Source organism: Dendrobates tinctorius, unplaced genomic scaffold (assembly GCF_039654945.1).
Source record: "Dendrobates tinctorius isolate UK_male_01 unplaced genomic scaffold, ASM3965494v1 ptg000065l, whole genome shotgun sequence".
Taxonomy (NCBI): domain Eukaryota; kingdom Metazoa; phylum Chordata; class Amphibia; order Anura; family Dendrobatidae; genus Dendrobates; species Dendrobates tinctorius.
The window spans coordinates 22,579,560-22,600,520 of NW_027361733.1; positions in this window are offsets into that span (position 1 = coordinate 22,579,560).

Here is a 20,961-nt window from a genome sequence, read left to right on the forward strand (position 1 = left end):
CCTCAATGTTGCCCATTTCTTGATGCTTCTTCAAAAGAGCTAGATCAACATACCTTGAAACCCCAGTATGCTTTAAAATATTTGCCTGGGAGAGACCTTGCTGATGCAGTGTAACTACCTTGTGTCTTATTGCTGTGCTTAGTTTTCACAAGGCAAATGACCTGTGAGTGACATGTCTGTCTGTCTTCTACACCCTCTCCTTTTTAGCAGGGTTTGACTGTTCCTCACCCAGTTTTAAGCTTCCAATACAGCTGTTTCTGTTTCAGTTAATGACTGTGTTTCAACCTGTATATGAAAATAATGATCATTATCCCCTGTTTGGTATTGTTTGTTACTCACACAACTGACTATAATCCTGCAGAATCCCTCACTGTGTGCAAGTGTACCTAGATGCTTCTTTGAAGGCAAAGAGCAGTCACACCAAATATTAATTTGATTTAAATGTCTATTTTCTTGTTCATTCACTTTTCAAATTTGCAATAATTTAACTATTAACACTTTTCTTTTTAAAAGCATTAATATTTTGCAGCATTTTTACACACTTGCCTATATGTTTACAAAGTACTGTATGTGTATATCTTTACATGCATACTATATGTACTTGTAGATAACCGAGTAAGAGGGAAGTTCTCCTGAATTTCTGAAGCAGCCATATTATGATGTCATCGTGTAGGAGGGGTTTTACATGTGGGTGGAGTCTTTTGACATTTCTTAATGACACTGGGAGATCAAAGTCATTTTTCTGCCCATTTATTGCGGTGTCCATTAGAGATTCTGGCTTGGGTTGGCGGCCATCTGCCTGACTTAATATCTGCCAAATAGGATACAATTAAAACATGTTTTTCCTTTCCCTTCACATCTCAGTAGCTCTATAATTACTCTCTGTTGGATTTTAGTTTCCTCTGAAACATTTCACATTAACGCCATCCTGACCAAGCCGAAACTGAAGGAACCTAACTGGCGATAACTGGAGGCATTACTGTGCTCCCATAGAAAGTTGGAATGTGAACATTGTTAAGAAAAGCCCTGGATTTGGCTATGAAGTTATTTTCTAACATCTGATGTGTATATTAGTCACCACTAAGGGCGCTGTTTCAATAGTATGAATGGAATAATTACCACTGCGGAAGGGTTCCAAAAGTATGGAAGGAATAATTACCACTAGAGATGCTGTTTAAAAAAACAGATGAGCTAACTTCCACAAGGTAAGCTCTTCAATAGGGTTGCTAATATATTTGCCACTAGTTGTGCTGTTCCGATAATATACAATAGATGGGAAAATTACAACTAGTTGTGATGCTTCAATAATATAGCTGGGATACTCACCACTAGGTGTGCTGTTCCAATAATATAGATGGGGTAATTACCACTAGGTGTGCTGTTCCAATAATATAGATGGGGTAATTACCACTAGATGTGCTGTTCCAATAATATAGATGGGATAATTACCACTAGGAGTGCTGTTCCATTAATATTTTTGGAATAAGTTAAGAATGATATGATACTTAAAATGGATGAAATAATTACCAGAAAGGGCCCTGTTCTAATAGTATGGATAAAATAATTACAACTAGGGACCATGTTCCAATGGTATGGATGTACCACTAGGGGCACTGGTTCAATTTTATGGATGAAACAATTACCAGAAAGGTAATTAATAGCGTACAGTAGATGGGATATATACCACAAGAGGCACTATTTCAATATTAATTACCACTAGACACTTCGTTCCTATAGTGTGGATGAAATAATTATTAGAAAGAGATTGCAAAGCGCAATAGGGTCTTATTCAAGTAATACAGTGGGTGAATAATGGTAAATTTCTCACCTGATAGGGTTGTGTGTGATACAACCACTATTTTTGCACAATTGTCAGCTGCTGCATCATCCATGTATATAAGAAGGATATACCATAAAAACAGGGGATGTGGACTTCATATGCGCTGCTGATTTCAAAAAGGTCTGAAGACAGTTTGACTTTTAAGCCCCGTTGTCAATAAACCACTATTCTTCAAAACCTGTCTTTGGATCTTATTTTGAATCAGCAACACATATGAAGTCCAATCCACTGTTTTTATGGTACATGAAATAATTGTCACTAGGGGTGTTGCTCTAGTAGCATTAGGGTATGTGCACACGTTGCGGATTCGTCTGTGGATTTTTCCATGCGGAATCTACAGAATCCGCAGGTCAAAATGCCTGTGTTTTACCTGCAGATTTTCTGCAGATTTCTTGCAGATTTAGTGTGGATTTCGCCTGCATTTTTACACCTGCGGATTCCTATAATGGAATAGGTGTACAAACGCTATGGAATCCGCACAAAGAATTGACATGGTGCGGAAAATAAACCGCTGTGTTTCCGCGTGGAATTTTCCGAGGCATGTGCACAGCGGTTTTTGTTTTCCATAGGATAGCATGGTACTGTACACCGCATGGAAAACTGCTGCAGATCCACAGGGCCAAATCTGCTGTGGATCCGCACTCGAATTCGCAATGTGTGCACTTGGGGAAGGGGGGTGTGGGGCCTGTACATGATGGAGGGGGGTGAATAGGGCTGCATATGATGGAGGGGGGCGCGGGGGATGTACATGATGGAGGAGGGTGAATGGGGCTGCACATGATGAAGGGGGGTGCAGGGCTGTACACTACACCACCTAAGTGTCACCATATCTACTCTGCCCTGGGACAACAGCCCTGTCTGTGGAGGGCTATACCATCATTGCTGCACGACACCATCTGTCCCAGAGGATCTGTCTGCAGCGTCGGCCTAACATCTACATTGCCGAATACCACAGGTGGCGTCACGACTTATTCATTCACGCTGAACATTTACAATGGGCGCCCAGGGCCACGGGCCGGGTCACAGCTGCAGTGACAATTTCCATTGAGATCCACCGGGCCCAGGACCCAGTACCCCACAGCCCTGAGTGTGAGGGCGTCCCAACTTGGCGTCACGAACAGGATGACGAGACCCGATGCCATCGGGTTCTGTGTGCCTACGATTTATTGAACTTAAAAGTTTGTGGAAATGTGCCGAAGACCCTACTTGATAGACTGTAAAATGAACGCTAAAAATGGCCGCTGGCGCGGTGAAGAAGGGCGTGACAACATGGGTGGTCCTAAGAAAAGACCACGTACTGTTCTGGGCCTCCCCTGTCTAAACTATGCAACTGCAACATGGCCCACCCCCCGAGGGGTTCGTGTACTGGCTTGGTATGGAGGAGTAGGAAAAAGACGCCGCCCTCAGAAGGAGGGGTGAAGGCCAGTGGCGAGAAAAGAGCCCAGACAGGAAGAAGAATGCCAGAACGTCATCTTGGAAGGAGAAGGGAGGAGGCCTGTAGAGCGCGCGGGGTCGAGCCGCATCTCCCCGGCGCCATGGCTGAAGGCTCTAACCCTGTCTCCGGGATGAACCGCCAACAGCTGGAGGAAGAAATAACCCAGCTGACGTGCCGTCTGCGGCTGAGGCAGGAGGCCTTACGCAGGTTGAGCAGGCAGCATGCCCAGGAGGGGCCTACACCACCGGCACCTCTGGACCTGGTTCCTTTCCAGTCGGTACCTGCTGTTACAGCTGTCACCCCGGTACCTTCACCAACGGTACCTGTCACCGCTGAACCGGACTGTCCTCAGGCAGCGCAAGTATACACCTCCACGCTGTCCATACGGCTGGTCGCGGCCTGTCCGGAAGAGTCACCGGAGACCCCGGGAGCTGAGGCCGTGCTCCCGCCCGGACCTGACATGGCTGCGCAGGTCCCACCGGAGTCCCCTGCGGACCCGGAGCCGCCATCTGCTCCACCACCGCCGGCACCCGGACCTGCCATTCCAGTGGATATCCCTGCAGCTGCCCACCGTCTTAAGCCTGCACCAGAACACCGCCGGGAGGCCCCAGGTATGTCTGTTGCCCCTGCACCTGGGAAGGCCTTGGGGTGTACGCCCGTGGCAGCATCAGGACAGGTCGTACTGGACCTTGTCTGGAACCGGGACGCTGAACCCTGGGGGGAGACATCCGAACCCCCGGCGGTGGCACCTGTCATGAACTCATTTTCTGCTCCACCAGTTGAGAGTTCCCTGTTGTGAGCTCTCCTGTTCATTCACCTTTTGTGTCCGAGGATCTCCCTCTTCTGGTGAAGGAAGGTAGTGAGGCTGATTTGGATGAAAGAAACCAAACACCTGATCAGGTGGACTGTGACTGGGTAACAGGAACTTCAGACTGGTTATAAGGCAGCCGACGCCCTTCTGAGCGGCTGGTGATTTCTCTGCTTGATTCTTGGAGACCAGTCTGATTCCTGCTTCCCAAAGATAAGTTTTTGCTCTGCTATTGAACTTATTAGTTTTGGTTTTTGTTTACCTTGTTTTTTGAGTTCAGCCATCCCCGGCCGGGGGTGTGCTGGATTCTTATTCCTTGATCAGTGTTCTCTTTCACTCTTTCAGAATATTCTGAGTGCTGATATAGGGTTTGAAGTCTAGTGACTTCAGGGTCCTTTTTGCTTATCAGTTGTGTTGGTAATATTTTTAGCAGGGTTTTCTTGGATTGCAGACAGCAGCTTTTCTGTCCTGTCATTTTTGGTTAGCTTGGGCCTCATCGTTTGCTCAACCTATCTTTCTATCTGTGTTAGTGTTTTCATCTTGTTTCACCGTCATTATATGTTGGGGGCTGCCTGTTGCTTTGGGGTCTGCTCTGGGGCAGTCAGTGTTTCCTTTTTCTCTCTTTAGGCTTATTTTGATCTCCGGCTGTGACGAGGTGTCTAGGTTCACCGTAGGAACACTCCACGGCTACTGCTAATTGTGTGATAGGATTAGGGGTCTGCAATCCGCTAGTTTCCAACCTCTCTGATTTTCTGGGCTGAGTTTGTGTTTTGTTTTTTCCTCCTCAGTGACTCAATCATAACAGTTCTCCTTCCGTTCTCCCTCTGGTGGTGACAGGAGGTAGTGCGGTTGGTTTAAGTGGTAGTGATCTGCCACCTGATGAGGAAGATAACGATTGGATCTCTGGAGTATCAGACTGGATATTAGACTGCTTCTCAGGTCCTGGACTTCAGCTCTCTTCCAGTCTTCTCAAGTTAAGTTTGTTTTTTGCTAATGTTCACACTTGCTCTTGTTGGTCAATTCAGTTTTTTGTGTAATCAGCCTGCCCCTGCTGGGGCTATGCTGAAATTCCACTCCTATTAATCAGTATTTGCCAATCTGCTTTTTGTCCCTTATTAGATTGGCCTCTTTTTTTGCTCTGTCTCAGAATATTTCAGAGTGCTGATATAGGTTTAGAAGTCTAGTGACTTCAGGGTTAATTTTGCTATCAGAAGTGTTGGACAATATTTTTGTAGGTTTTATTGGCAGATTGCAGACAGTGTCTTTCCTTTTCTGTCCTTTTTAGTTAGCCGGGCCCCATCGTTTGCTCAGCCTATTTTCCTGCCTTTATTTGTATTTTCATCTTATTTCACCGTCAATACATGTGGGGGGCTGTCTTTACTTTGGGGTCTGCTCTGGGGCAGTTAGTTTTCCTCTTTTCCTGCTTTAGGCTTATGTAGTTCTCTGGTTGTGACGAGGCGTCTAGGACCAACGTAGGAACGCTCCACGACTGCTGCTAGTTGTGCGGCTAAGATCAGGGATCTGCAATCTGCTTAGTTACCAACTTCTCTGGTTTTCTGAGACTTAGCTTGTTGTCTTTTTTTCCTCCTCAGTTTCCCATTCATAACAGGCGCCCTTGCCCACCATGGGTAAAGCAGGTCCCGGGAGGAGGAAGAGGAGACGGAGTCATATTGTCAGCAGACCCTCCGCCAACTGGCAGCAGAGCAGAGGGAGAGGGGACAGCGGAGACTGGCTGTGTTGGGTCCTGACCTGGACCGGAAGGAGAAGGGCCGTGCTGGTCATTATGGTCCTCGGGATGCAGCTGGATGGGGGCAAGTTTTAAACGTGAACCACGAGAGAAGTTTCAGGTTCATTGCAGACCCCAAGAGAATTAGTGACCTTTTCTTCAATCGGCGGGACGTGGAGTCGCACCTGAGGAAGGGGCACCCTGCTAGAGACCTGCAGCCAGGGGAGTACATGACTTTTACCCGGCATGAAGGGTTGAGAGGGTGGTATGCTATGAATATCCGCCGCATACCTGAAGAGCTACTGGCAACCTATACAGGAAAGAAGGTATATGTACCCCCAGGTGTTACCACCACTTCATCTCATGTCCATCAAGCAGCAGGAAGAGATCATCAGGAAGTTCTTCCCTGGAAGCAGCAGTCCAAGTCAACAGCTTCCAGTACCCCAGGAGGGGACAACTAGCCAGAACCTGCAAAATAACTAACTTTGTTGCCCAGTAAGGTATTTGCACCGTTGTGCCTTTTTTTCTAATTTTGTTCATCATGTTTTTCTGTTCGTCTGTTCGTACTTTTGTTGCCCAGTTTAATTGGCAGCGTTTCTTCATTTGAAACTGTGGAGATCATGGACGCTGAATGATCCAGAACTGTGTTTGTAAATAGTTGCACCTGTTTAGGTGCCCTCTCTTGGTTTTACATAGACACTTTGCGAAGATAAGGTCTACCTCATCTGGAGCATGACTCCAATCAAAGGACACTGCAAGAGATCACGGCTGGGAGCGGTGTCCAGCACTTACAAGAATTATTGAAAGTTTTAATGTGAAGCATTTGATAATGTGTCTTATGATAGCTTTTATATAAGATGTAGGAATGTTTTAATAAAGAGATGAGAGATTTTAATAAAGAATGGAGATTTGGAAAATGTAGGTGATGAACCAGGTATCAACGGTTATCACTTTAAGCTAATGACAGAAAAGTAGAAAATGTGAAAAAGGAAAGATGATGAAGAATGAAACTTGCACTTTTGAATTAAGACTTTAGATAGTTAATTAAGAATTGTTTGCAGCGTTCAAGAATGAGTGCCTCTCACATTGAGAAGATTAGATAAGAACTGTTTACTAAGCATTGCCAAAAATTTTGTATGTTCCCGTGTTTGTCAACTTTGTTTGCGTTGCAGACCGCGGATGTGCTGTGTTTAACGGGGGTATGTGGCGCCCCTGAGGGTTCAGTCGCCACAGAGGTACTGCAACTCCTCCTGAGATGTGGTATCCCACCATCCAGGTAAGGTGGAGACTCCTGACCACGATCCAACACCTGCACCCCACACCACAAAGTAGTGTAGCAAAGCACTTTCGGCGGCTCCCTGCTTGGAGTATAGCAAAGCACCCATTGGTGGCTCCCTGCTTGGAACACAAAATGTGCTGGGAGGTGGGTGGAGTTAGATTACATTTCAAGGAGCGGGAAGAGTTTGAGTGGGTCAGTCAGTAGTTGGTTGGAGAGAGAAGAAGATCCCTAGAGAGAGGGATAGATGGATGGAAGTGCTGCAGCAGATCCCTGTGATCTGGTTCTGCTGGCACGGAAAAGGGAGAGAGAGAGAGCAACATAGACTGAAAGCTTGACTCTACATAGAAAGAAAGGATTAGTGCGGAATGTGAGGATTAAAAGAGAACAGAGGACGTGGGTGAGAAGAGACCCTTCCTAGAACTTCTAAGCACAAGGCCGGGGCCCGGTCCCCGAGGTTGTACAGATACTAATGGCCCTGCAGCAGACACCAGAGGAATAGAAGTAGTGACCACTTTATTCCCACACAAGACTTGGGGGCACAACAGCAACTGGATAGTGAGCCGGGACTTAGTAGCAAGGAGTCCCCGAAGCAGGCTACAGCTGTCTGCCGTACAAGTAGAGTTCATAGGAACATCAGACAGGAGGAACTCCAGTGTAACTCAGTACTAGGAGTTCTTCATCTAAAGGCGCTATAAGAGGAGACGATCAGAAAGGCACAAGTTGGCGGAGTATTGGAAAGGAGTATTCCATCTGGCCTGGGGGTTGACTGAGTCCCAGACCCAGAGGACATGGGACGGAAGCGGGCACCTGTTTGTACAACAGACTGTGAGTAAAGCTTTGGAACTGCATGCCCTGGTGTCCTCCACTTATTCCAGCGTCAACCTGCCTGGCACTGCTACATCCCCTGCGCCTGACACTACACCACCTAAGTGTCACCATATCTACTCTGCCCTGGGACAACAGCCCTGCCTGTGGAGGGCTATACCATCATTGCTGCAACACACCATCTGTCCCAGAGGATCTGTCTGCAGCGTTGACCTAACATCTACATTGCGGAATACCACAGGTGGTGTCAAGACTTATTCATTCACACTGAACATTTACAATGGGCTCCCAGGGCCACGGGCCGGGTCACAGCTGCCGTGACAAATTTCATTGAGATCCACCGGGCCTGGTACTGAGTACCCCACAGCCCTGGGTGTGAGGGTGTCCCATATACATGATGGAGGGGGGTGAATGGGGCTGTACATGATGGAGGGGGGTGAATGGGGCTGCATATGATGGAGGGGGGTGAATGGGGCTGTACATGATGGAGGCGGGTGCGGGGTCTGTACATGATGGAGGGGGTGAGTGGGGCTGCACATGTAGTGGGGCTGTACATGATGGAGTGGGGTTGTACATCATGGAGTGGGGCTGTACATGATGGAGTGGGGGGGAGTGGGGCTGCACATGATGAAGGGGGAGTGGGGCTGTACATGATGGAGTGGGGGGAGTAGGGCTGTACATGATGGAGTGGGGCTGTACCATGATGGAGTGGGGGGAGTGGGGCTGTACATGATGGAGTGGGGCTGTACATGATGGAGTGGGGGGGAGTGGGGCTGCACATGATGAAGGGAGAGTGGGGCTGTACATGATGGAGTGGGGCTGTACATGATGGAGTGGGGGGGAGTGGGGCTGCACATGATGAAGGGGGAGTGGGGCTGTATATGATGGAGTGGGGGGAGTGGGGCTGTACATGATGGAGTGGGGCTGTACATGATGGAGTGGGGGGAGTGGGGCTGTACATGATGGAGTTGGGTTAGTGGGGCTGCACATGATGAAGGGGGAGTGGGGCTGTACATAATGGAGTGCGGCTGCACTTGATGATGGGGGTAAGGGGGATTGCACATGATGAAGTTGCGGGTAAGGGAGACTGCACAGGATGAAGTGGGGGGTAAGGGGGACTGCACAGGATGAAGTGGGGGGTAAAGGGGACTGCACAGGATGAATTGGGGGGGTAATGGGGACTGCACATTAATTGGATAAAGAGGACTGCACATGATGTGGGGGTAAGAGTGACTGCACATGATGATGGGGGAGTGGGGCTGCACATGATGAAGTGGGGAGTAAGGGAGACTGCACATGATGCTTCCTACCGTCAGCAGTAAGCCACAAAAAAATCCACTATAATGCCTTCCAACAGTTGGGGGAGGCAGAGGAAGACATTGATGGCTTTCTGCAGGACTTTGAGCAGCAGTGTGCCCTTCATCAAGTGAAGCCGGAGGATTGGGTTCAGGTTCTGGCCAGCAAGCTGACAGGCCTGGGCAGCGGACGCCTATTGCATGGTACCTGCTGAGAACTGTATTTACTATGAGCGGGTCAAAGAAGTGATCTTGGCCCGGTATGCGCTGACACCATAGGCATACCGCCAAAAGTTCCGCGGACTTATAAAACAGGTAACAGATACCCACGCTGAATGGGCCTCTAAACTACGGCGGTCACTGCTACAATGGGTACAAGGGAGCCAAGCAACCACTAAGGAGGACGTCCTCCAGCTCTTCTTGTTAGAGCGTACCTAGGGGCCAAAGGCGGGAACAGCTACCCTCAACCGGGCCACTGTACACTACTACCAGGGCAAAGCTGACCCGGCATTGGGGGCTATGACTAATCCGGGGATGAAAGAGATGGAGGAAGTGCTGCATGAAGTAGATCCCGTGCAGGCAGCATGGGCAGATAATTGATAACAGCATCGACAGGCAGTGTGGGTTAATGGGAAATGTATGCAGGGACTAAGAGATTCCGGAGCAACTTTGACCCTTGTGAAGCCTCATCTCATCCGGGACCAAAAGAAGACGCACCGGACAGTGGCCGTCCGTGTAGCCGGGGGAGCCATACATCGACTGCCCACTGCCAGGATTTACCTGAACTGGGGAGTCGGGGATGGCCTTGTTGAGGTCGGCCTGATAGAGGATTTGCCTTTGGACATCTTGCTGGGAAATGACTTGGGGCCCATGTTGTCTGTATTCTCGGTCGCCCCTCTGGCTGAGACCTATCCTGTGACCACCCGGAGACAAGCTCGAGCTGTTGAGGCGGAATCACACTCAGAGGAGGCCCAGGTAAGACACCCCAGCCCTACACGTATTCCCATAGCCAGACACAATTCTTGGGCCACCCCAGCTGACTTTAAAAGGGAGGTACTTGAGGATCCCTCATTACACGGGTATCGTGGGAAGGCACAGGAGGGGAGGAGTACTGGAAGGGGAACAGTTTGTATGGCATCAGGGGTAGTTCCCAAGAAGTATAGGCAGGAGCTATTGCGAATCTCTCATGACATACCCTTAGCCAGGCACCTCGGCGTCAGTCGCACCAGGCATCGTCTGACAAAAAACTTCTTTTGGCCGGGGGGTAACCTATGATGTTCGTCAGTACTGCCAGACCTGTGACAGTTGCCAGCACGTTGGCAAGAGGGGAGATCACTGCAAGGCCAAACTACACCCCCTTCCCATTGTGGAGTAGCCATTTAGCTGAGTAGAGGTCGATCTGATAGGGCCATTAGCCAAACCCAGTCCATCAGGGAAAAAGTATATATTGACAGTGGTAGATTAGGCCACACGGTATCCAGAGGCGGTTGCATTACCTAACATATTGGCAGAGACAGTGGCGGCTGCCCTGCTCCAGGTTTTCTCACGGGTTGGATTTCCCCGGGAGGTTATCTCGGACCAGGGTACCCAGTGAATATGTATGCCCTTAATGCAGCAATCGACCGGCTGCTCCCCTGGACAGAGGTAAACGAGATATTCCACTTCTGACCTCCCCCCACCTTTGTAAATCCCACGGCTATTGTAATGTACGTCTGGTGCCTTAATTGGAGCCTGTTATCTACTGGCCCGACACATTGATTGTCCTGCCCTCTGTATGTATATATATTCTGAGACCGATGAGTAAAATGTCACACTGGAAATACGTGGAGAAGCAGTGATCTTTTATATGTTCCCATGTTACAGAGCCTTTCGAACCAGCATCCATCATTCAGAAGTGAGGAACAGCAGAGTGGACCTCCTGAGAAACGGGCTGGTAATGTAAAGAGGTATTACAGCACAGAAGACCTCGTTACAAGGCCCATTTCCAACAACCATCACTTCAGTGTTCTTATGGTACTTTGTGTTTGCTAACTGTGTAAGAAGGCTAATGGATGGTTAGAATACCCTTGTGCAAGTATGTTAGAACATCTGAAAACAGTTTGGCTGATTAGAAAAGCTATAAACCTGACCTTCCTTTGAGCTAGTTGAGAATCTGGAGCATTACATTTGTAGGTTCCATTAAACTCTGAAAATGGACAGAAAAAAATAACTTTCATGTGAAACTCGACAGTCTATTCTTGTTCTTAGAAATGAAGGCTATTCCATGTGAGAAATTGCCAAGAAACTGAAGATTTCCTACAACGGTGTGCACTACTCCCTTCAGAGGAGAGCACAAACAGGCTCTAACCAGAGTAGAAAGAGATGTGGGAGGCCCCGTTGCGCAACTGAGCAACAAGACTAGTACATTAGAGTCTGTAGTTTGAGAAAAGAATGCCTCACAGGTCCTCAACTGGCAGCTTCATTAAATAGCACACGCAAAACACCAGTGTTAATGTCTACAGTGAAAACGTGACTCCAGGATGCTGGCCTTCAGGGCAGAGTGGCAAAGAAGAAGTCATATCTGAGACTGGCTAATAAAATGAAAATGTTAATATGAGCAAAAGTTGTATGCACTAAAAGGTTGAAACAAGAGCGCAATAGGGTCTTATCCGGGTAAAATGTACAATTACTAAAGGTATTATACTCACCTTCTCAAAGAGAAAGTTAAGCCTGTATAGTATGTCAGCCTGCTGCACGTCCAACGGTCCACAGCGGAACCGCACCACAGTTAATACGGAATAAATTCTTGGACTTTAAGTGCGCTGCCAGACAAATTCCATAACCACACAAGGTTAAGAAAAGTTAACCCTTTAATCCCTACGCGTTTCGAAGCATAACGCTTCTTCTTCAGGGGTCAACCCCTGAAGAAGAAGCGTTATGCTTCGAAACGCGTAGGGATTAAAGGGTTAACTTTTCTTAACCTTGTGTGGTTATGGAATTTGTCTGGCAGCGCACTTAAAGTCCAAGAATTTATTCCGTATAAAATATGAGCAAAAGAACAGACATTGGACAGAGGAAGATTGGAAAAAAGTGTTATGGACAGACGAATCCAAGTTTGAGGTGTTTGTATCACACAGAAGAACATTTGTGAGACGCAGGGCAACGGAAAAGATGCTGGAAGAGTGCCTGATGCCATCTGTCCAGCATGGTGGAGGTAATGTGATTGTCTGGGGTTGCTTTGATGCTGGTAAAGTGGGAGATTTGTACAAGGTAAAAGGGATTTTGAATAAGGAAGGCTATCACTACATTTTGCAACGCCATGCCATACCATGTGGACAGCGCTTGATTGGAGCCAATTTCATCCTACAACAGGGCAATGACCCAAAGCACACCTCCAAATTATGCAAGAACTATTTAAGGAAGAAGCTGGCAGCTGGTATTCTATCTGTAATGAAGTGGCCAGCGCAGTCACCAAATCTCAACCCCATTGAGCTGTTGTGGGAGCAGCTTGACCGTATGGTGCACAAAAAGTGCCCATTAAGCCAAACCAACTCGTGGGAGGGGCTTCTGGAAGCATGGGGTGAAATTTCTCCAGATTACCTCAGTAAATTAACTGGTAGAATGCCAAAGGTCTGCCATGCTGTAATTGCTGCAAAGGGAGCATTCTTTGACAAAAGCAAAGTTTGAAGGAGAAAATAATTATTTCAAATTAAAATCTCTTTTTCCAACTTTGTCAATGTCTTGACTAGATTTTAAATTCATTTGGCAACTCATTTGATTAATAAAAGTATGAGTTTTCATGGAAAACACAAAATTGTCTGGGTGACCCCAAATTTTTGAACAGTAGTGTGTAAATAAATAAATATATATATATAAACAAGAAAAAATGGAACAGCACAATCCAATTATTGCAGGTGCACAGGCCTCCTCAGCAAATATCCCATAAGCCAAAGTACATATATGAAAAAATGAAGGCAGCACTCCTTTTTAAGAAAATAGAAAAATGTGGTTTTATTTCAGACCCACATGGTTGGCGGCGTTTCGGCTCATGGAGAGCCTTTTTCAAGCCAACTATGTAGGTCGGAAATAAAACCACATTTTTCTATTTTCTAAAAAAGGAGCGCTGCCTTCATTTTTATATATATATATGTATATATATATATATATATATATATATATATATACAGTATATTTATACAGTGTGTATATGTGTGTATATATATATAGTGCCTTGCGAATGTATTCGGCCCCCTGGAAGTTTTCAACTTTTTCCCACATATCATGCTTCAAACATAAAGATACCAAATGTAAATTTTGGGTGAAGAATCAACAAGTGGGACACAATTGTGAAGTTGAACGAAATTTATTGGTTATTTTAAATTTTTGTGGAAATTCAAAAACTGAAAAGTGGGACGTGCAATATTATTCGGCCCCTTTAACTTAATACTTTTGCGCCACCTTTTCCTGCGATTACAGCTGCAAGTCGCTTGGGGTATGTCTCTATCAGTTTTGTACATCGAGAGACTGAAATTCTTGCCCATTCTTCCTTGGCAAACAGCTCGAGCTCAGTGAGGTTTGATGGAGATCGTTTGTGAACAGCAGTTTTCAGCTGTTTCCACAGATTCTCGATTGGATTCTGGTCTGGACTTTGACTTGGCCATTCTAACACCTGGATTCGTTTATTTGTGAACCATTGCATTGTAGATTTTGCTTTATGTTTGGGATCATTGTCTTGTTGGAAGACAAATCTCTGTCCCAGTCTCAGGTCTTTTGCAGACTCCAAAAGATTTTCTTCAAGAATGGTCCTGTATTTGGCTCCATCCATCTTCCCATCAATTTTAACCAACTTCCCTGTCCCTGCTGAAGCAAAGCAGCCCCAAACCATGATGCTGCCACCACCATTTTTGACAGTGGGGATGGTGTGTTCAGGGTGATGAGCTGTGATGCCTTTACGCCAAACATATCATTTGGCATTGTAGCCAAAAAGTTTGATTTTGGTTTCATCTGACCAGAGCACCATATTCCACATGTTTGGTGTGTCTCCCAGGTGGCTTGTTGCAAACTTTAAACAACACTTTTTATGGATATCTTTGAGAAAATGGCTTTCTTCTTGCCACTCCTCCATAAAGGCCAGATTTGTGCAGTGTACGACTGATTGTTGTCGTATGGACAGACTGTCCCACCTCAGCTGTAGATCTCTGCAGTTCATCCAGAGTGATCATGGGCCTCTTGACTGCATTGCTGATCAGTCTTCTCCTTGTTTGAGATGAAAGTTTAGAGGGACGGCGGGGTCTTGGTAGATTTGCCGTGGTATGATACTCCTTCCATTTCAATACGATCGCTTGCACAGTGCTCCTTAAGATGGTTAAAGTTTTGGAAATCATTTTGTATCTAAATCCGGCTTTAAACTTCTCCACAACAGTATCACGGACCTGCCTGTTGTGTTCCTTGGTCTTCATGATGCTCTCTGTGCATCAAACAGAACCCTGAGACTATCACAGAGCAGGTACATTTATACTGAGACTTGATTGCACACAGGTGGATTATATTTATCATCTTTAGTCATTTAGGACAACATTGGATCATTCAGAGATCCACAATGAACTTCTAGAGTGAGTTTGCTGCACTGGAAGTAAAGAGGCCGAATAATATTTCACGTCCCACTTTTCAGTTTTTGAATTTCCACAAAAATTTAAAATAACCAATAAATTTCATTAAACTTCACAATTGTGTCCCACTTGTGGTTGATTCTTCACCAAAAATTTACATTTGGCGTCTTTATATTTGAAGCATGATATGTGGGAAAAGGTTGAAAAGTTCCAGGGGGCAGAATACTTTCGCAAGGCACTGTGTGTGTGTATGTATGTGTGTGTATATATATATATATATATATATATATATATATATATATATATGTATGTAGCCAAACACACATACATGTATATATACTGCTCAAAAAAATAAAGGGAACACTATTCCATTTGCAACAGGCTGTTTACGTTCCCTTTATTATTTTGAGCATTATATATTACATAGTCTACTTTAATATGTATATTGCCATCCCTTATTATACAGTGCCCTCTCTTGTTATGTACAGCACCGTCCCTTACATATTGGATAGTATAGAGCCCTGTTTTTTTGTTACATACTGTCCTGTCTTGTTAGATGTATAATGCAATGACGGCTGATGGAACATGGGAAACATTTTCTAATAGATGAGCTGATGGACTCGTCATCTGGTCACTGACTGCTCCAAAAACAACAATAATACATTATGTAAGAGACATCACTGTAAATAACAGCAGAGGCAGCTATGTAATAAGGGAGGACACCATATACAGTATAACCAGAGAGGATGGTATATAATAAGGCATGGTGTTATACATAATAAAAGAGGAAACTAGGTAACTGAAGACAGCGCTATACATAATAAGTGAGTACACTATACACTAATGGACTCTGCTATTCATATTAAGTGAGTACACTATATACTAAGAGACTGTCTTAGACATAATAAGTGAGTACACTATATACTAAGGGACTGTGCTATACATTATAAGTGAGTACATTATATATTAAGAGACCGTGTTAAACATAATAAGTGAGAACACTATATACTTAGGGTCTTTGTTAAACATAGATGTATCCGTGTGCAGTGTCGGTGTGCTGCCCGCTTTTACAGATGCATTGAGCATGTCCTATTCTGATCCTTTAAATCGCATCAGAACAGAAAATCCTCTGACCCTCACGGATCTCATTCTGAAATCCGTGATTTTCATGGATGTGTGAGTGGACCTATAAAACTCTATGAGTCCGTGTGCCATCCGATAACAAAACCTGGAAGCACACGGACATTTCACACAAATGTGAGAATGTAGAAGAGGTATTTTACAGATAACATTATCACTCCACGTCACACAGTGCAGATATAGAATAATATCTACTTCCAGAAACTTACTGTTGACGTCTCGTCTGATTAGAGCCGCTTTCTCCTGTTTCTTCTCCATCTTGTCAGACCTTCATGTCGACATCTCCCAGACACGACTCGTCTTGTCACGATGAGCTTCGCAGCCCTGAAAATGGCAAGGTCACATACATTGTGTACATACATGTGTCTCCCCCTGAATACAGATATGTACCCCGCCATTAATATACTATTAGTCACACACCATTAAACATATAAAGCGATAAGCAGCACTGTGCCCCCCATTACCAATAATCTCTGACTCCCAATAATATAAATTATACAGTCTGACTCTCCCCAATTACCTGTTCGGCTATGTGCACACGGAATATATGCAAGGTTTTACAGTACAGGAAATGTGAATGAGTTCCCTGAAGTCTCATGCACACGCTGCTTATTTTTTCCTTGAAGATTTGCAGCAGATTAAAATCTACAGAATCTAAATATCTGCAGCGTATTTCACCCGTACTAATGGGTAAAATACGTACCAAAAGCATGGCAAAATAAGGAAAAAAAATAATGTATTTTACGCAACTTTCTTCCTCATCCTGACAACACATTAGGATATGCAGCAGAATTTTCTCCTGCAAATCCTGAACATGTGCACATAGCCTTAGTCTCCATAATTCATTATAAGTCCTCGGTAGCGTCATAATGAATTTGGTGGTGGGAGAAAACATTATCAGGTACTGAGCATCCTCCGCCACCTCCCAATTCATTACAAGTACCTGACCGTGTCTTCTCCCACCTTTCAGTTCATTATAAAGGGTCCTATGCATCTTATCGCCTCCTCTCCCAATTCCCAATCCATTTTTAGTCATCCTCCATTGTCCCCATCCCATCATTGTCCTCTCCCCACCACCACCATTCTCTTCACCACCCCCAACATTGCCCTCTTCAACACCTTCAACATTGCCCTCTCCATCAATGCCTTCTCCACCACCCCCAACATTGGCCTTTCCACCACCCAATCATTGTCTTTTCACCTACCACCCTCATCATTGCCCTTTACACCACCTCCATCATTGCCTTCTCCCCCACCAACTCCATCATTGCCTTCTCCCCCGCCACCCTCATCATTGCCCTTTCTACCACCTCCATCATTGCCCTTTCCACTAACTCCATCATTGTCTTCCCCCCTACCACCCCCATCATTGCCCTTTCTACCACCTCCATCATTGCCCTTTCCACCACCTCCATCATTGCCTTCTCCCACATCACTCCCATCATTGCTTTCTCCCCCAACACTCCCATCATTGTCCTTTCATCATCCCTATCACTACTTTCTCCCCCACCACCCCCATCATTGCCCTTTCCACCATCATCATTGTCCTTTACACCAGCTCCATCATTGCCTTCTCCCCCACCACCCCATCATTGCTTCCCCCCACCACTCACATTGCCCTTTCCACTACCCCTATCATTGCTTTCTTCCCCACCACTCCCATCATTTCCCTTTCCACCACCTCTATCATTGCTTTCTCCACCACCACCATTGCCTCCTCCCCCACCAACCCCCTCATTGCTTTCTCCCCCACTACTCCCATCATTGCCCTTTCCACCACCCTTATCATTGCTTTCTCCCCCACAACCCCATCATTGCTTTCTCCCCCACCACTCCTATCATTTCCCTTTCACCAACCCCTATCATTGCTTTCTCCCCCACCACCCTCATCATTGCCCTTTCCACTACCATCATTGCCTTCTTCCCACAAACTCCATCATTGCTTTCCTCCGCCACCCCCATCATTGCCCTTTCCATCACCTCCATCATTGTCTTCTCCCCCACCACCCCCATCATTGCTTTCTCCCCACCACTCACATTGCCCTTTCCACTATCCCTATCATTGCTTTCTTCTCCACCACTCCCATCATTTCCCTTTCCACCACCTCTATCATTGCTTTCTCCCCCACCACCATCATTGCCTCCTCCCCCACCAACCCCATTATTACACTTTCCACCACCACTATCATTGTCCTTTCCACCGCCCCATCATTGCCCTCTCCACCACCTACCTACTCACACGCACACCTCTGCACGTTCCCTCACAGACAGGCATGCAGACATACACACTGCTCACCTCTCCGCACCTTTCCCGCGGTCACAGCACGTCCCCGCAGCATCTTCCGTGTCAGCAGCTTTCTCTCTGAAACAGCCGCGCGCTGAATGATGACGTCATCCAGCCGCGCTGCTGTTTCATACAGGAAGCACAGGCAGGAAGCAGGATGGATCCTTGCAGTTCCAGTCTGCCTCCATTTTCATCTGTAGACTGTGCTCCCTGCCCGCCGCACATGAGAACAATGTAGGGGCCTCTCCACCTCCGGGCCCCAAAAGCAGCCGCACCAGCTGCACATGCGGTATGTCCACCTGTGTTAGTATGTGGTTATTTCTATCAGGGATGTTGTACCAATAGTGTAAATGTAGTCATGTCAGCTAGGGGTGCTGTACCAATAATATGAATATGGATTTTCCCATGGGGTCACTGTTAGAATAGTGTTTAAGTGTAATGTTCACAAGGAATATAGTTCTAATAGTGTAACTATGGTAGACTTCCACTTAGTAAGCTGTTCCAATTGTATACATGTGGTTATTTTATCTAGTGTTGCGATTCAATTCCTATATATATGTGGTAATATCCACCAGGGGTGCTGTTCCAAAAATATCAAAGTGGTAAATAACAAACCAACTCATATTCCTCTCTGGGGATAACTGTAAGGGGGGGTGAAGTTGTGAAAATTGAGACTATAAGTATTAGCAGCTTCTGTATCTCAGAAAACTATATGACATAAACTGTGACCGCCATTACGGTTGTTGTCACTCAGCTTTTGTAGTGCCCTCGGGTGATTCGGGAGTCTCCACAGTGACTATATAGTACAGAGGGCAGGAAAAATCATACAGTATAACTCGTATAAATGATCTTCACGTGAGGGATGGGCGAGGAGCAGAGCAAAAATCAATTACCAGGTTTTCATCCTTTAAACACTATTTTGGTAAAGGGCAGTTATCATTTCCATGACTGACAGGTTGAGGGGAATTGGGGGCAGCAGACACCCTCCTGTCATGGCCGCACTTTGCAAAGTGATTTCAAGAAAAATGTAATGCGGCGACAATTTCATCTAATAACGAGTTGTTAATGTGTTTTTATTGAGGTTTATGATGGAACGGCTGACTCGGGGAGTGAACCCTGTGGAACATATGTAAATTTATTCATGGAAGACAAATATTCCTATATTTTAAAGGCAAACATGCTGAAATGTTTACATTTACCATTCGTCAGGATCCCACATAAAACTTTTACTGCACGCGTGCACCGTCCTATCGCTTTACGGCACAAATCAACTTTAGAATATCATTTTACAACTTGAATCAACATGCACTGTTCAGTTATCTTGTCGCTTGCATTGAATTGGAGTTACAGAAAGCTTTTATCACTCTAGTCACAGCCAAAGCTGCAGTCACAGTTATGCTGAAACATTTTACAACTCACTGTTATCAAGGTCATTGCAACAGGTGCACCACCACATACAGTGGAAACAGAAAGTATTCAGACCCCTTTAAATTTTTCACTCTTTGTTTCATTGCAGCCATTTGGTAAATTTAAAAAAGTTAATTTTTTTTCTCGTTAATGTACACTCTGCACCCCATCTTGACTGAAAAAAAACAGAAATGTAGAAATTTTTGCAAATTTATTAAGAAAGAAAAACTGAAATATCACACGGTCATAAGTATTCAGACCCTTTGCTCAGACACTCATATTTAAGTCACATGCTGTCCATTTCCTTGTGATCCTCCTTGAGATGGTTCTACTCCTTCATTGGAGTCCAGCTGTGTTTAATTAAACTGATAGGACTTGATTTGTAAAGGCACACACCTGTTTATATAAGACCTCACAGCTCATAGTGCATGTCAGACCAAATTAGAATCATGAGATCAAAGGAACTGGCCAAGAAGCTCAGAGACAGAATTGTGGCAAGGCACAGATCTGACCAAGGTTACAAAAGAATTCCTGCTGTACTCAAGGTTCCTAAGAGCCCAGTGGCCTACATAATCCTTAAATGGAAGAAGTTTGGGACCACCAGAAGTCTTCCTAGACCTGGCTGTCTAGCCAAACTGAGCAATCGTGGGAGAAGAGCCTTGGTGAGAGGTAAAGAAGTACCTCAAGATCACTGTGGCTGAGCTCCACAGATGCAGTAGGAAGATGGGAGAAAGTTCCACAAAGTCATCTATCACTACAACCCTCCACCAGTTGGGCCTTTATGGCAGAGTGGTCCGACGGAAGCCTCTCCTCAGTGCAAGATATATGAAACCCACATAGAGTTTGTAAAAAACCACATGAAGCACTCCCAGACTATGAGAAATAAGATTCTCTGGTCTGATGAGACGAAGATAGAACTTTTTCGTGATAATTCTAAGCGGTATGTGTGGAGACAACGAGGCACTGCTCATCACCTTCCCAATACAATCCCAACAGTGAAACATGGTGGTGGCAGCATCATGTTATGGGGGTGTTTTTCAGCTGCAGGGACAGGATGACTGGTTGCAATTGAAGGTAACATGAATGCGGCCAAGTACAGAGATATCCTGGATGAAAACCTCTTCCAGAGTGCCCTGGACCTCAGGCTTGGCCTAAACCTAAGAGCCCTGACCTAAACCCAATTGAGCATCTCTGAAGAGACTTGAAAATGGCTGCCCACCAACGTTCACCATCCAACCTGATGGAACTGGAGAGGATCTGCAAGGAAGAATGGCAGAGGATCCCCAAATCCAGGTGTGAAGAACTTGTTGCCTCATCCCCAAGAAGATTCATTG